Here is a 7,173-nt window from a genome sequence, read left to right as displayed (position 1 = left end):
ACGCTTGCTCCCCTCTAAAAAACATTTCTATGGAAATTCAAATTGGTTGGTAGAAATGCAACCAGAGCACAGTTACGGGATGATCTTAATGGCTGATATCATCAAATTCTGACACATGACGTCCCCCAACACACTGTAAGTCTGTATTTGCCAAGCAACCAGAATGTCCACATTAGCTGGCCAAGTGACCTTCATCTCTGACAGAATTGTGTTCTTTGACTTACTTCATGCAGACCATCTGGCGACACTTACTCTTCAGCTATATTTCGGTACATTTGATTAGGTTTAAGTTTTCTCTTATATCAAGTCATACTTCAGGCATGTCCTCTTGATGAATTTTACATATTTCAAATTATAATTTGAAAACTCAGTTTCTGTGGGGATTAAAAATGAGTAATGTATCCATATGGTTTTCTAATATTTTTATAAGTGCATTAAAAGAAAACTCAACAATTAACTAAAATGAACTCGAATTCATTTTAATAAGAATGAAGCTAAAGATGATAATCTATTGAATTAAACAAATATGGCATTAGAAGCATAGGTGCTAGTGTCAGAAAATAAATGCAGCCTGGGATATTCTTTATATTATATGTAGATTTAAGATACTATCAAACTCTTTTAATCGCCATCCTTATGTTAGAAGCTTTGTTTGTCTTAGCAAATGAAATGTCACTTCAACAAAACCAAAAGAATTTTAAAAAAATACCCACATGCTTAGAAAGCAGAAAATAGCAAAATGTGGGAAAAAAAAGTCATTTTTGCAAGGAAAGGTCAGCAGAAACATATGGATTCCAAGTGAAATTAAAATAAGGTTTCTGTACAGACTAGATACTGTGGCAGATAACGGTGCCACAGGCCAGACAGAAGGTTGCCAAGGCCCCAGGCTGCTTTCTTACTTCTGCTCGGCTCAAGACTTTATTCAACATTATTTTGGTGATAACACTTGTTATACATCCTCTGGATCCTCAGATGCTAAATCATCCTGTAATAGACTTCATCCAGAAAACCTAAAGGCCAGCCATATTTCATCATTTCTTAAGTTTCAGTGATTATAAAACAGCCATCTGTACATGTCTGGAAGCATATTTTTATTTGGGTTATTACTTGATAATGTACAGACAATCCTATCTCCAATCCTCTCTAATGTGTCTATTTTTAAAAAGTCCATAGGAAATTTTAAAATGGCTATATTTTAAAATTTGTATTTTATTTAGTTGAAATCTACAGACTTCTTTCATTCATATTAAATGGGGAGAGAATAAGTAATTACATAGAATGACAAAATTATGTTCATTAAAAAATATTTGACTACATTATATCATTGAATTATTTTTTAATTAAGCAAACTGCTCATGTGCTTAGAGTTGGAGATCACACAGAAGCAATATAGAAAACCCTCCTGGAACTTTCCATTAAAGCACAGTCTTTTACTTTTGTCTAATATTAATGTATTACCTATCAATTTTTATCTGTTAGATGCATTTGTCACCAACTAGATTCAGAGTTGGGAGTGAGTTAGATACTTTAAAAGTAGCTTTGAAATTCAGCCCTAGCAGCACTTCTTCTCCTTAATTACAGATCTTTGAGCCTACATGGTTAAAAGCGCTTGACTGTAAGCCACCTGCAGCAGATGCCTGGCATTCTGCCATTACACGTTTATTCTTTGACATTTAAGCGAATATGCAAATGCTGCTGGTCAGCTTGGAGATGGACTAGAAGGAAAGGTAATACGTTAAATATTTATCAGTAATGCATATATTAGTGTGAATTTCTTTTTCAGATTGTTTTCTTTTTATGAGGAAAGCTTGACATTTCTTGTCTACAGCAAGAAATGCAAGAATGGTACTTTAACAGAAACAAGAGGGAGAGAAGTTGAGGTGGAGCATGGTAGAAAAAGGAAGTAGGATTGGAAACTTAACAGAAACAAGAGGAAGAGAAGTTGAGATGGAGCATGGTAGAAAAAGGAAGTAGGATTGGAAACTTGTAGGGAGTTGGAGAATGCTGTTTAGGGGTGAGCCATATCAATCCGATTCCCAGCAGAAAACAGATAGAAGACCCTCAAATTGGATAATCTAATGGAGAGGTGATTTATAAGGGATAGGGTTGAAATAGGAAGGAGTAGATTCTAGAAGCAAAGAGCTGTGTGGAGAGGGCTGCTTGATTGAAGCTGTGCTCTTTCATGGGAAGACCCTGCAGAGCAAGAGCCAAGGCACAGTGGGAAAAAAACTGCTCTGGACAGACATCAAAACTGAAGTTTGTCCTCTGCAATGTATTAGCTGAGCCTCGGGTTTCTCAATAAGAAGATATAACGTCTTTTCCAGAAAGTAATTGTGAATATCAGATGATACCATTTATATGAAAGCTATAAACACAGAATCCCACAGAGAAAGAAGGTCAGAAAAAAATGAATGTTTAATCTCAAAAAGATGCAAAATTTAAAAGCACAAGATAAGAGAAGACCTACTTCTTTACCTGAGACAGGTCCTAAGATAATACATAGAAGGTGTTAGTCTACATGTATGTGCTCACAGACAAATATTTCAGAGACACATGTGTATAAATATGAGATAAATTAAATCAGCAAAGTTAGGAAGAGAAGGGGACCAAGAGCAAATACAAAAAAAAAATCCAAAACCTTTCCCCAAAACATTAAGATAAAGAATATTAAATATCTCTTTGCTAGTGGAGGTCTGACTAAAGAGAGTGAATAATACAGATACAATCATAGGGTCCATCACCCTCACATACTAAAGATGGAATAGTTTGTAGTTTTTTTGCAAAGGGATGATTGCAAATCTTTTGTCGTATTTCTTCAGAAATTTATGTGATACTAACATATACATTTTTAGTCTGTACTGTTAGCTTTCTTATTAAGCCACAGCAAGAAGACTTAAAAATACTATTTTTTTTTTTTTTGCTTAGTTTCCCTGTGGAACTAGCTTTCAGTTTAAATCCTAGCATATAGTAACATATAAAAAATGTCAATGCACTTTATCTCCTACAAGATGCTCTTGTAAGGAATGTTACTAGTTAAAAATTCTGCATTGGGGAAAAGAGAAATTATTCGTTTGATCTCATGAGTTTGGTATTGTGTTATGATATCATCTAACACTAATGCAGCTTAAAATTCTATGTGAAGTCCCTCTGTTTTGACTGTCAATTCAGGGTAGAAAACCATTTTGTTAGAAATGTCAAGGATATGATGAATGGTGAAAATAACATCTTTGTTAGCTTATTTTTTTTGACTGCCACATGATTCTTCTTGTACTATATCATGTATGAACAAAAAAGGCATTAATTCAAAGACCAGAAATTCAATGGCTTTTAAACTAATCACCTCAAGGTGCAATGAATTTATCTGCCATATCCTTTACATATTGATGTTTGTGCCTACTTTGCTCCCTTGGTTTATATTCAGTATTTGTGCTATAGAAAGGAAATCATTAATGAATACCTTTAAAGTGCAAATTTGTCAAGGTCAGAGTTTCAAAATCAGAAGCTTTTTATGAACCATGCACTGCATTTTATTTCTCTTTAATAGTTGGGTAGATTATCAATCAAAATGTTGACTATAATTGTTAAAATTAATTTATAAAAGCCATTACCAGCCTTTTCTTGGTCTGACTGAGCTTCATGTGAGAGAAAAATCTTTTGGACAGAGAGGAGATGAGAATAATCCATATAAAGATGCAGATATTGCACTGTATAGAACTGTGGTATTCTGCAAAACTTGAATATAAGTAGAATTTTTGTAAAGTGACTCTTGCTCCCTTGATGACTCCCTTTATGAAAGAGGGGCTATGCTTCTTGTGGAGAACACTTTTTGAGACATCTTCCTAGCACCTCATCTCTAGCAAATGTCCTCTCACCACTAGGGGTGGGGCCTCATTGGCTATGTTTTGGTTACATGTTCATGCATCTGAACTTGAGCTGCAATCGAAGGTGGATACTGGATCCAAACTAGATAAATACAACAAAATCTTCTTTCCTGGGAATTTGAAATTGGGACCTTGACTTTCCAGGTTAGACTCTAGTCACATCCGTAAGTTCTATTATAGTCCTCTCCTTAGTTTCCATGAGACACTCTAGCTTAATGATGCTTCCTTTTGACTATCCTTAGTTCACATTGGTATCTGTTCCTATAAACAAATTTACTTCTTTCTTGGGGTGAACCCTCTGGATCGGATTGAGGACTTTGGCTTAGAAATGGCAGACTCACTATTGTCAAGACGTTCTGGGACCCTATTCCAACAATGAGAGTTCCTATGTGCTGTTTCCTCTGAGCCTTCCCACCCACAGTCTCATGCACAGCTGCTCAGTCTCCCACTTTTTTCCAGGCATAGCTTACCTCCAGACTACATGTATTTCTGGGAAATTCCCTTGCCTTCCCACCCTTAAGAGTGTCATTCTTCTGATTTACTGTTAAATTTACAGTTTTGAATCAATCTAAGCCTTAATATTTCATTGGACACAAGATAAAAAGCAATAAAATAATAGTAATTTTATCTATTTTGAAAACAGTTTTAAGTGCTCTCAGCTCCTTAGTATCTTGCCTTTCCAATTTGTCTTGCCACAGCACCTGATTATCCTTCTAAAAGCATAGTTCTGTTCAAACCCTTCTGCTGTTTAAAATATATTATTGTCTCCATTTTGTCTACTCAAAAATGTTCATACACTGAAAGGTTTTTATCTTTGGAAAACTTTTTTATTAAAGGCCAGATAGTAAATATTTTCAGCTTGTGGGCCATATGACTTCTGCCTCAACTACTCAATTGTGCTACTGTAGCACAAAAGTAGCCACAGTTAATATATAAGAAATGGGCATGGCTGTGTCCAGTAAAACTTTATTTACAAAACAGGTGGTAGGCAGCATTGATCTAAAGGTAACTACATATTGGATCTTACCCAACTCTGTCACTTTACTTTGTGCTTCATCTCTACATACTCGGGGCTCCACTGAAATTAAATTTCTTTCTGTGCCCATTAGGTACTCTGTACATTCACTACTCTATGAATGTACAGAGTGGGGCATAGACTATTGTTTCTCCAAGCATATTTTTATAAGCGGTTCTTTTAATATCAACTTTAAAGTAATGTAGTCTTACTACTTGTTAAGAAGATGCTGACAGTATTCTAGAGAAAGCATAATGAAATATATGACCAAAATTCAATACTAGTACTATGATATGTGTAATACTACGAGACAGGTAAAGAAGGTAGTCAAAAGGTTGTGCCTGTTTTTAAAAACATGCTTGCTCTTCTACCCATCTTAAATAATGATGCCACCAGCTCTTACCCTCAGATATAGAAGCTAGTTATGCCTTTTCTTTCTGCAGTTTTCTTCCTCTCATCTGTGATAATCTTAAAAGCAATACCAGTCCTTCAAGATGCATGTTAAATGATCTGACCTTTATTAACCCTGATCTCTCCAACTAGGAGTAATTTCTCCCTATTCTGGATTCCTGTGGCACGCCATCACATCATTTTGATGTTGGTATTCTGGTTATTTATTTACCTTAGTTTAATAATTAGAATATCTAACTACCCTATCTCTCTTCATAGACTCTGTGTATCCCAAAAAGCACACAGAACAGTTCTTTGCAGAGACCAGGCATTAAATAATTATTTGATTAATACATTTTTAAAATTTGTAAGAATGGATTTCTTCAAATTGAAGCTCCCTTTATTTGATGAAGAAACATTAACTCTGTATAAAGATCGAGGTCCAAAGCAAACCTCTGGTTTACTAATCTTTAAAAAATAGCCTCAAGCACTTGTGGTCCAGAGTTGCTGAACTTAAGTCAGTATTTTCGCTAGCTAAATTTGCTACATATGAAACCCATTGGCCATTTGGGGACTGACAACTTTCCTACTGCTCCTTTCAAAGAACTTCCCAAGAAAACTGGGGTAGATAATCTATGTGCCATATGTGCTGTTAAAATAAAGTTGGATATGCACTAATCAAGCGGTTTCCATGAGAAACGCTAGGCCTCCAAAATATGAAAAATCTTTTTAATTGTAGTACTTATGGTAGGCACTCCAAATAGCAAAATTACATTTCAAACTTTTTTTATCTCAAAAAATATAGTTTATACCAAAGCTTAAATATCGTGGAGCTGAAACACCGTGGCTGTTTAAAATATTATAAAACAAGTTTGAAACAAGTAAAAAAAAGTTTTCCCTTTTATGTTGTCTGCAGTCTTTAAATTAGTGCTTAGCTTAAAAGAGTTGATTTTTCTTTTTGGAGATGGTAGAAACATAGGTGTAGGGGGACCCTCTCCCACAGCAGATTGCAAGCCAGAAAGCAAGAATAGCCAGATCTGAATTCCCTTAGTTGGAAGGATTGGCTAAGGATATCCTAAGTTAGGTAGCATATCCAGGATAAGTCAGCCTTTTTGTTTCTTTTGAGAAAGGTTATAGATAAGGAGGAATTGAGATCAAATACAGTTGATTTCTAATGCACCCAGTGTTTAAAGCCAGCTGGTTGAAAACTGAAAGTATTTGTCAAAAAGACAATAGAGACAGAATGCTGTAAAACCTTTAAATGGTTATCTAAATTTGTTTCTATTATTATTTTCCAAGTATTATACATTACAACATATTGTAAAACAGATATTACAATGATAATTTAAATTCTTCTACGTTATTCTATAGTGTAACCTCTTAGAAGTAGGTATAAATGTGTAATTTATTTGTTTAAAGTAATCTGGGAGTGGCAGATTGAAAGATTACTTATGTCCTTTGCAATTAATCAATTTTAGCTGTAACTTGTTTCGTCTCCCTTCGGAGTTACCTATTTTTAGCTATAGTCTCTTTCATTCTTTGAATTTTGTTATTTAAAATTTCTACCTCTGTGTCCATAGTAGCTAAATAGATTTGTACTTGTCTTGCAATATTCTCAAAGAAGTAGATTGGATCTTTTTTTTTTTTAATCTAATTTCTCTTTTTCCTCTAGGGGTATCTGAGTTTACTAAGGAAAGGAATAATATCAAATGAGTGCAATGGATAATTTTAAAATTCACAATTTCTTATCTCTTTTCTTTCATTTATAACCTTTTATCATAATTATAAATGCCAACAAAATGATTAATTTAAGGTTCACAGAGATTGTAGAATGTTAGGATTTGTCCATGTCTTTGAAAACAGAATCTACTCTAGTCATTTTAAAAG

This window comes from Pteropus vampyrus, unplaced genomic scaffold (genome assembly GCF_000151845.1).
Source record: "Pteropus vampyrus isolate Shadow unplaced genomic scaffold, Pvam_2.0 Scaffold56, whole genome shotgun sequence".
NCBI classification, from domain to species: domain Eukaryota; kingdom Metazoa; phylum Chordata; class Mammalia; order Chiroptera; family Pteropodidae; genus Pteropus; species Pteropus vampyrus.
Note: the sequence above shows the minus strand (reverse complement) of the source record.